Below are 10,870 nucleotides of genomic sequence, written 5' to 3'. Positions count from 1 at the left end.
ATATCTTAATCTGGTTTAGAGTACATTTTCCTCATGTAATATATCCCTTTCAGCACATCTCCAGAGAGGGCTTTATAGGACAGATATTTCTCAAAGTGACAGAACTGTGAAAGTACAGGTACTCCTTGGTACATGCTTACCTTGGAATGGTCTCTCAAGAGGATTCTTTCTCAACACAGACTTCTCCATAGACACAAAATTTCTCTACTGTGCAGATAGAAAACTTTCTAAAGAAAACTTCCTACACAACAACTAAAACCTACAAATGGGGGTAGAAAGAGAATGCATTTGGGCCCCTGTTGCTTTTCCTGCCTTCTCTATGATAACTGCTCCTAGAAGCCCCACCATCCCAGCCCACTCCCTGGGTAGACCCCACTCTAGGCAGCACCATTAATGGAGCGCAGCAGGAGCTCGGGCCAGTCTGTGAGGGCTGTTACACACCACTCTGCTCTCTCTGGTATGGCAAAAATCCCCATGAGAGGAGCCTTAAAAGTCTTGGAGTGGGAAACAGAGCGCTCAGGTGCCCTGGTGTGCAGGAAGAGCGGCCTTCCAGAACACACGTGCCCGGCTGTCCCGGCTCCTGTCACTTCTTGGCTCTCCCACCGCGTTTGTCCAGAAAATCGATCTCGTAGCGTCACTTTCTGGGTCGCTCTTTTTCCGTACTAGCTCCGGGCTCCCGGGTAGCGCCCACCGTGGTCATCGCGGCCATTGCGAGCTGGGGCAGGGGCAGCTCCGGGGCGGCCTCAGAACCCCTTCATGTGCCCGAAGGGGGGTCCCGCGGGGCTCCGAGGCTCGGCCGTCCGGCCGCCAGAGCCGCGCTCGGGGCGGGGGCGCCGCGGCCCCGCCCGGCCCTGCCCCGCCCGGCCCCGCTCCGCCCCTCCCCGCGCTCACTCGCCGCCGCTGCTCCGGGACCGAGCGTGGGGCCGCCGCCGCCGGCAGCCACCGGCCAGCAGCCACCGGCCACTGGCCATGGGCCGCGCCGCGCCCCTGCCGCGGGCATGATAGCGCGGCCGCGCCCCGAGCTGCGCCGCGGGCTCCGCGCGGAGCCAGGCAAGTACCGCGGGCGGGACGGGACGGGACGGGACGGGACGGGACGGGACGAGGGCGGGTGTGCCACCGCCGGGGTGGCTGCGCTGCGGGTCGGTGGCGGAGACGTTCAGCTGTCGACGCCGGGGCCGCGGGAGGCTCCGCGGAGGCGGATCGGGAGGCGCTGGATGGGCCGGGGGCGGCGGAGGTGGGGTCCGGTGTGTGCGGAGCCGGGGTCGTGCCTGCGGTCGGGACGGGACTCACGCGGGACTTTGGGAGCGCCGGTGCGGTGAAGCGTGTTCTCAGAATCCCTGCTGCATCCCGCCGCTGATCCAAGGGAGCTGTCGGGGGTGCGTTATGTGTGCTCGTGTCGGGACAGAAGGACAGGCGCGATACCCTGCCATCGCTGCCTCATCCCTCTGCCTCCCCGGCAGCAGCTGCAGCCGCCCCTGAGGGCAGCTGGCGGCACCGGCTGCGGCCGGACGGGAGTGCCCGGGCTTTACAGAACCGCAGCTGTCCTTGGTGATTTTTCAGCTCAACAGAACAAACAACAAAATATCATATTAGCACTAAGGTTAGCCTGAAATAATGGAAAGCGAGAGGGAAAGCTGTAAGCATTTTCTAAAGTGCCAGTTTGAAATTCTCAAATGATTCATCCAACACAAACAGTGTCTGAGTGGAACAATTTTCTTTGCAGGGAGTTTCCACTGGAACAAATAGCAAGTTCTGTTTAAAAAAAAAAAAATTAAAAATTTGCAGCTAGTTGTAATACTTGTAATGCTTTCCAGGGGCTGGAGTGTGCCCACAGCCAGGTAAATCCTTGTGATCCAGAGTGATGGTTCATCGCAGCTTTTGCTGCCAGTTCTTTAGAGCCACTTGCAGTTTTTACCTATGAGCCCTACCTAAGACAGTGGTGGCTGGGTTTCCGTTTACCTTCTGACGTTATTCCATATTTACAATATTCCTTAACATTCTTTTTGCTAAGCGGACCCCTGCCTATTGATCCCTTTGTGTAACCCGGAGTGTTGCTGTGATGTGGCAACTCTGCATTATCTGCAGACGATGGAAAATGAGGGCATTTAACAGGGTGCTCTTTGCCTCAGCATCACAGCCAGTGTCTCACTTGCACAGCCTGACCACTAGGGCCATGAACACCTCTTCTGCAGGAGCATGAAGCTCTATATAGATTGTATTCCCCAGATGCACAAAGGAGGACCAGGCACTGAACCTCAGCCTTCCACTGATGCCGTTAAGGACCTGGTCATCAGTTTGTCGAGCATGACTTTCAGCTCATTAAGCCACGGGTACTTGATGGGTTATGTACAAATGGGAATGTTCCTGATAATCAGCTGCCAATGCCTCGCCGAGAGCTGGCTCATGCGCAGCTGCAGGGAAGTTCTTGGGTAAACTTCTTGGGCCCCTGGACTGATGCTTTCCTGTGCACAGCTAAAGAGAAGTAAAGTATTTAGTCTGTGAGCCAGAGAGAGGTGTTCAGGACGCTGTTTTGGTCTGCACAGACCTTTTAAACCTACCCCCCGAGACTGCAGCTGACCAGTTTTCTCCAAGATCTCACTGCCTGCACAGGCAATAGCTTTGTTGAAGCGCATCTATTTATCGCCCTCTAGTGAGGTTTTAAAAATTAACATAGATTCCTTCCATGAGGAAAATAAATATTAGAGTTTATCGGTTTAAGTAGATTTGGATTTTTTGAGAGTCAGTGGCTTCACGGAATCCCTCTCAAACATGATACCACACTTTGGATGGGTGGATAGCCTAATTTTGGATAGGCATGGAGATGTAATGATAGTGTGTGTGTCTCCCCTGCAGTCGCTGGGTTCTCAGCAAAGGTCTTTGCATCAACAGCACTGGATACAGTTCCTTTCTTTTTACCTGTCTTTAAGTGCTGTTGCACTTTAGATTTTGGCTGAACCCAAATGTAGATCACTTGACATGGCTCTGGTCTAGGTGATTGCTTATGCTTCTTGGTGCTCCACCTTTCTTAATTATAATTCAACTGGGCTAGCCCCAGACTTGGGAAGTGGTCTTTTCTTTGCAGAGGAGCTAGCTCCAGGGCTGGAACTCTTTTAGGTTGTAACCAGGGGATGTGATTCAATCACCTCTGTAGTCAGACTGGTTTTACTTCACAGGTATGGGAGATGATGAGAAATGTACCATGAATATGGTTTCTCTTAATTAGCCTGAAGATGTAGCGGGTGCTTGTTCTTCATGACCAGCCATGAGGGTTCTCAGATCCTCTCCTGCTTGTAATGCATAAGGTTCTGATTTGCAGCTCTGATGCAGAGATCCTTGTGGATCCTTTCCTGGTCCCTTGTGGACAGCATTACATCAGCAGCACAGTGTACTCCATCTTCCTGCCTGCCCCAGGTTCACCACCCCTCTGTCACACCAGCACCCTCCAAAACACCCCCAGATTCCTGTATTTGTTCTGTTCACTTTCATCAATATACTACACACTCCTCCACTCTTGCCAGCTGACACCATTCAGCTCTTGCTGGAGCAACAGCTCCCAGCAGATCTGAATACAAACACCTCTGAGAATGCCCCCAGCAGCACTCAGCCACTCAGGCTGTTGCTCACCTGTGTCCTGCATCACCTGTGTGCAGTCACATCTGTGTCACATGCACCTGTCTCAAATGAACACCCTCAGCAGCCTCTGGAGCACCAGCAGTGCATTGGCTGTTGGCAGCACTGCTCAGGGGACACCCTGCAGTGTGTCTGACTGGCGGCTGGCACACACAAGTCACCCAGGGGCCGTACTGAAGTGTGGTGCTGTGGTGCACACTGAGCTACGTCGATGGCTTCTCAGCTAAGTCAGGAAATCTGCCGTGGCAGCTCCCCACCCCTCTGTGTGCTGCTAGTGTGGGACTGACATCTCCTCAAGGCAGTGTCAGCACTGTGGGTGCTGACATCTGACAGAGCAAACAGCCAGTCTGCTTAACGGCACCTTCTCCACTTCAGCCAGAGGCTGGGAGTGTGACAGTCACTGTGGTTTAAAGCAAAGCTAAAAACCAATAAACCCCACTTCTTCTCATCTTCCACTTCTCTGTGTTTCCTCCTGAGGTATCTTAGAGCTGTGGGAAGAGGAACTGGCACAGGGATAGGTGCTCAGCGCCCCTGCACTAGGGATCAGCCCTTCTTTGCTTGTGCACAGTGCTGCCCTCCTCATGTCCCCACAGACCAAATGGCAGGACAGATAAGGATATGAAAGTTTCCAAAACCAGGCATCCACAGTTAGCCCCTCGGAAAACAGCTAGGGTGGCGCCCAGTTTGTGGTATGTGAGAGAGAAACTGAAGCAAAACAGGATGCTTTTGTGATTTAAAATTTGTTTTTCATAATTCCTATTTAAAGGCTTGTTTTGGTTTGGTTTTGAAGTTGTCTGCTACATTTATTGGGAAATTTATAACCAAAAGAGCTTTGTGCATGTGTGTATGCAGATGTGTATGTGCACATGTCCTTGTGTAGGGATTGCACATGAAGAGGCTGCTATTCAACCTCAGGAAAATTTTCCTCTTGAAAATTAGTAAAACTACTAGATACTAACAGCTAAGTAATGGCAAACATAAATTATATCTATGTAGCTTGTCTGTAAATCTTGCTGGATAATTGTTTTTTGCTCTGAACACCTCAAAATTGGAAAGATTATGTCAAATTATAAAGTGTTTACCAAAGACCCATGAAAATACTCATGACTGGATATATTAGTTTATTCATAAACATGTTAAGATCAAGTAATGGGAAATGGGGCACAACAGACAGATTCTAGGAAGCCTTTGGGGTCATCTGTACTCCATAGTATGTCCTGTATTTAGCCTAGTTTCAGCTGATGCAGTTTTCACACTGTAGATGCTAAGGCAAAAGTGAAAAAGAAATGCTGTGAGAAATTAAAGCAGGGAATAATATATGAATAGAATAATTGTCTTTAAATTGAATGTTTCTTGGAGTTTTCCACTGCCTGCCCCTTCAGGCTGTACTAGAAATGGAGGCACAGAGAACAACATCTCCAAAAAGCCCCATGGCCACTCTCCAGGTGCTCCTGGGGGCAGGTGAACCTCCATGCTTCTGTGCCTCTGTGCTGCCCCTCTGTCACACAGATCCAACCCCCACAACCCCACCCTGTCCCCTTGCACAGGGCATGAGGGGTCATTATGCTGCTTTAGCCTTACTGGCTGCCAGGGGATGATATACCCACTCTCACCACCCCCATCCTCTGCAGAACACTGGCATTTTATTACTGCCTTCAAGGGAACAAGATTTTCTGCCTTTGTTGTTTCTTTTCCTTGGATCATCTCGGAGTTTCTGCAGTGGCTTGCAGCAGTTGCTCCTGTGGAATAATTATAACAGCCTTGTGCAAGGAACTGTATGTGCATAGAAGTGATTCCACTGTTTGTATTTTCCTACCTCTCATGCCATCAAAGAATGGGACATGTTCTTTAAAGCCACGCAGCCTGACTTGCATTGGTTCATAGCAAGAGCTTTGTAGTAAAAGAATGTGCATATTTCTTTGCTAGCCTTGGCAAACTCTCCCCTGGCCTCCAGGTTATTTGATCTTCGAGCTTCTCATCAGCTCTGAACAGCTTCTCTCCTTCCCTTTCCCAGTCCACTGGCAGCTCTTCAGGCTGTGTTTTCAAACCTCTCCTTTGCACCTTCTGTTTCACATGGGCTCAGTTCACATAATGCTGCTCCCTTCTGCCTTCCCTTTCTTGACCTTTTCTCAGCAGCTGAGCAATGTCTCCCTCTTGGCCTCTATCACTGCTCAACCCTTAATGCCTTCCTGCAACTCCAAAAACTGGCAAAAAAGTGTGATTGTTCAAGCCAAAATCTACTTTTATTTGCCCAGCTCATGTAACGTTAGACTCTCAGCTCCACTGAAATTCATGATCTTGGGATCCTCATTTGAGGGTAGGATGCCTATTTTTCATTTCAATCAAATGCAGAATTCTGTGGAGTTAAATCCTGCAATTCAGCACAAACCTATCCTGGGGTCTGATAAGAAGTTTGACAGAAAATGCTACTATGAGTGTACCCACAGTGATGCTGACAGGCAGATGAGCAAGCAGCAGAAGGAGGAAAATGCCTTTCATGGTGTGTGCTAGCAGAGATGCTGTTGATTAACCCATTTTTCAGCCAGTCAGCTCTGCGAATGCCATTTAACAACCGCCGAGTCTGTATAATGCTAACGGGATGCTTATAAGGCATAAAGGGATTAATGTTCAGCTCTAATGAAATCCAGATGCACAGAGCTGTCTCTTCTCAAAGCCCTTTCTCTGGCCAAGCTGCAAATAAAATGATTTAATCATTGTAAATAGATGAGAAGCACCATCACTCAACATGAAGCAACATTCACTCAGTACTTAAGCTCACAGGCTCCGAAGGCTGCTGGCAGTGGCCTGGTGGAGGGGCCCACTGACCCTCTGCCTGCAGCAGCATCAGTCACGTGGGGGGAACATGGGACCTTCCTTGGGGAGCACAATTCCTGCAAGTTTGCATGAGGGCTGGGGGAAGCTGGCTTGGAAACCAGCCTCATTCTATCCCTGAGCAAAATCCAGGGCAGTTCTAAAGGTGGTGAGTCTCTGGTCAGTCTCCCAGGGGTGCTGTGGGCCACTGGCACCTTGGCACCTTGCCCTGGGTGTGTGCCTGGGAGAGGTGAGGATTTGTACCAGTGTCAAGTGGAGCTGTACTGTCTGTTCAGGAGACCTGAAGCATTTCTGCCTTGTAAACTGTTTGTGGTTTGCACTTTCTCTTCCTTGCGCAGTTTATATTTTCCTTTATCATGCACAGACTTGGGTAGTCTGCATTTCAAGCACTGGGAGGTAATCTCAGCCCTGGCAGGGTCTGGACCACCATACTCATGCTCAGGAGCCCTGCATGGAAAGGCTGAAGTAATTCTGCAGCTGAGCAGACCCAGCTGTCTATGAGTTTTTAATTTTTCATGTGGCAGGAGGAGGGGTTTTGAACCAAGAGGCAGAGGGAAAAGGAGTTATTTTAAAGACACTAAGGAATGTGTTACATTTTTCTGTTCCTCAGATTTGGCTTCTCTGCAAGTTTTTCATTTTGCCAAAGCTCAATTCAGTGAACTGTTTATTTGCATTTTTAAAGAAAGAGCATTATTCTTAATTTACTTTGGCCTCATTGATGAATTTTTATCCTGTGAAACCCAGCAAGTTCCCTTCCAATGTTATATATACAACTTCACAACATAAACTTCTACCCTAAAGTACCAACATAAATTAAATGGTCCAAAGGGCTTTATAAAAGTGTACTCCCACTGATTTCCCATGTGAGTAGTATCTGTAGTCACCTTTTATTCACTGATGTCATGCTCATCGTCAGAGCATGCCTCAGCTTAAGGCCAGAGACCATAAATGTGTGTAGAGGTGTGTAGAGATTTTCTTTAGAATTCCTTGTGAGATGTTCCTGGGGTAGCTTTCAGCATTGGTTCAAAGGAAGGAAAGGAATGAGGGAAGAGTCCTGCTATAAAATTATATCAAAACATGTAGGGGCAATCTGTTGTGATGGGTTTTCAGCATATGAAGAAGAATTTCAGGAAAATCCCAACAGATGCCAGATGTTTGGTCTAATCCATTATCAACACATATTTCAAATTTACTTGGCCCCGGACATAAGAATTGTGACAAAACTGTCTGGACTTCGAAGAAAAGGGAAGAAATTTTATAAAACAAGGTTTTACTTTTCCCAGTGCTTTCAATCTCCCTTGCCAGTACTAGAAGGGGGAGGAAGCACTTCATCTAGCATCTATTCATGTCTTGCCAGGCCAAATGCTCAAAATTCAGAAGTATTTCTGAATCAACATCAATATTTATTGATCTCTTCAATTTCCATCAATTAGTGATTTGCTGCGCTGTGCTAGTGACAGAAGGAGACTTGTATTTGTGTTGTTCAAAGTTTTTCAAATTGATATTGATGCAAAAAATACTTTGTCCAAGTGTATCCTTTGGATGTTCAGGGCGTATTCCTGCTGCAGGTGATATCTAAGAATGACCCTCACCAGCAGTAAACATTGTTCTTGCAGTGCTTTTTTTCTGTTGTTCCAGAATATACAAACACCCCTCTCCTGCTGAACCTTAAGATTTGCAGAGAAAAGACCGCCTGTGGATGTTCTCAGCAGAGGCTGCCTCTAACTTTTAGAGATTCTGTCCACCAACACTGTATCAGGGTTGAGAGGCTTGGAAATAGCAGGATATATTTTTATTTTTGTATTCATCAGTTTTCACTTCTCTGTCCGGTTCTGGGACCTCAGGGAACACAGAGCTGCAGGTGGGCACCATGTTTTTTACAGAGGCACAGTTGATGGATGACACCTGTGGTTTGTCTTCCTGCTTAAAGCTTTTGGGCCCCACCTTGCCTGTCTTTGAGTGACAGTTGAGAGTTTTGCTCTTCTTTGGGACCGTGAGCAGTGCTGTGTCATGGGACTGAACATTTGTGGTGCTCTCCAGGCATGGGCATTGCTGGCAAGGCTGTGTTCAGTAGCCAGAAACACAGCCCCAAGCCATGACAAGTTCCAAGTGTCCTTATTTGGGTTCCAGCCCAGTGCCACTTAAGAATATCCCCATTACATCAGCTGCTCAGAAAGACCTGCTTCAGTCAGGAAGACTGGTGCTCTGTGTGGTGACAGTCCCTTCCACACTTTGCAGGATATCCTCCCTCATTGCCATCCACTGCTGGCATTGCTCCAGACTCCGAGGAAGGCACAAGTAATCCATGGCAGCAGGGAAAAAATGTGGCATGGAACAGATTAGTGTGAATTAAGCTAATCCCCAGCCACCTCCCTTTCCACCTCCAAGTGGAAAACCCACTTGGCCTTTGGCAGGCAAGAATTGTTTCTCTCAGTCCCACTTATATGGGACATTTTAAAATAAACCAGCAGGGTTCCATTTCTTGGAAGGAAAAGGAAATGTTTCAAAGTGTGTCCTTGCAAACTGGTTTACTGCCACCAGGCTCTGCATATTTTAAGAAATGTTTTAGTTTGTTTGGAGCTGTGTATTAGCAGTAAGAGCGAGGGAAGCAGTTAGTGAAACATGACAGGAAGATGAAGTTGTGTAAAATGGCTCAGATAAATATTTACACCCAAGTTTCTTAGCTCTGAGTTCACATCAAACCATGGTTCATACAAAGCATGTATTTTGGAGGGCCTTCTCCATTTTGGAGCCTTTTCCCTGTCGGGTCATGCCGGCCTGCCTCCCTGGCAGTGAGCTGGAAGGAAGCTGGTTAGCAATGCCTAGTCGTGACCACTGTCATGGGAGTATATCTCTGCTATACATGGCATCTTCACAGAATCACAGAATGGGTAAGGCTGGAAGGGACCACATTGGGTCATCTGGTCCATCCTCCCTGCTCAAGCAGGTCATCCTAGAGCACAATGCACAGGATTGTGTGCAGACAGTTCTGGAATATCTCCAGAGAGGGAGACTCCACACCCTCTCGGGGCAATCTGTTCCAGTGCGCACAGAACCTGCACAGTAAAGTTCTTCCTCATGTTCAGATGGAGCTTCCTGTCTTCCAGTTTCTGCCCATTGCCTCTTGTCCTACTGCTCAGCACCACCGAGCAGAGCCTGGGTCCAGCCTCTGACACCCTCCCTTCAGATACTGACAGACATTGATGAGGTCACCTCTCAGTTGTCTCTTCTCAAGGCTGAACAAGCCCAAGTCCCTCAGCCAGTCCTTGTAAATGAGATGATCCAATCTTCTTCCCCTGGCTGAGAACTGTGCAAAGAGGGGGAAGCCAGTGTAGGAAACAAATCACAGCCCAGGGTTTTGTCTTGGTGCTAGAACTCCAAATATTCACCTTTAAGAGACACTTGGAGAAGTGGAGTGTTTTTATCTTATTCTGAGCTGGGCAGGAAACCAAGGCCGAGAAGAAAACACATCTCCTCCAAGGAGGTGACGGCATGATGTAGGAAGGAGTGTAGCTTTTCAAGCCAGTATCAGCCAAGACCAGGCTGGCAGAGTGGCACAGCACCCTGATGAGACTCAAGGCAGGCAACCACAGCATGCCTGCCTCCCAGTGGGTGCCCTGTGATGGATTTCCCATTTGAGGCAAGGGGGAATGGCTGCAAGACAACAGCTGCTGGAGCCCCTGCTAAAACTGTTCCAGCTTGAGGGGTCATGTTCAAACTGTACAGTTTGCTGAGTGGCAGATGAAGTCTGGGAGCAGAAGTGAAGGAGACAGCAGTCGTGCGGGTGCACTCTTCCCTAAACTCACTTTAAGTCCACATACAATGGCAAGCCAAGGTTTTTTTCAGTTCATGTAACCTAATGCCTGATTCCGTTTTATGCACTGAACAATTTCCTCTTCTGTGTCGTTATCTTTCTCTGATGGCATTTTCTAACTAGAAATGCAACAGCAGTCTGACATGGGTACATGGTAGAGCATCCAGTGCTCACATGAACAGAGCAGGAGGCGGCAGTGTCCCACATTATCTCATTAAGAGACTTTCGTAGGCATGCCTCTGCTAATGTAAACTCATTATCGGCTAGAACAGCAGCAGTTGCTTTCACATGGATGGATCCAAGTCCAAGTGATGAATTGTTTCTGTACTCTTAACTGGGTTCTTAAATATTTTTTGAATGCTGCCTGAGAACTAAGTGGCCATGTCCTACATTTATACAGTAACTTTTGCCCTGTTCTAGTAGACCACTGACAACTGTGCTCAGCTGATTACTGGCAGTGATCTGCGATCAGCTCTGACAGCACATGCTGATACTGTGAGGGGAGTATTTGTAGGAACAAAGTGTTTCACAACATCCATCCAAGAATAAGAATAATGTTGATGTTGCAGGCTCTGAACAATCTGTGATGCTTCA

General features: G+C 48.3%; 1 protein-coding gene across 1 annotated transcript in view; it reads left to right on the top strand.

Annotated features, from left to right (window-relative positions):
• Positions 1-949: 949 nt before the first annotated feature.
• LOC104691271 (rho GTPase-activating protein 20-like) overlaps positions 950-10,870 on the top strand; it is a 30,701-nt gene continuing 20,780 nt past the window's right edge. The window contains exon 1 of the mRNA XM_039572134.1: positions 950-1,050. The gene's annotated coding sequence lies outside the window, so the exon portion shown is untranslated. The remainder of the gene's footprint in view (positions 1,051-10,870) is intronic.

The sequence above is a fragment of the Corvus cornix genome, chromosome 4A (genome assembly GCF_000738735.6).
Source record: "Corvus cornix cornix isolate S_Up_H32 chromosome 4A, ASM73873v5, whole genome shotgun sequence".
Lineage (NCBI taxonomy): Eukaryota > Metazoa > Chordata > Aves > Passeriformes > Corvidae > Corvus > Corvus cornix.
The sequence above is the reverse complement of the archived record's forward strand: the minus strand, read 5'-3'. Positions and strand labels throughout refer to the sequence as shown.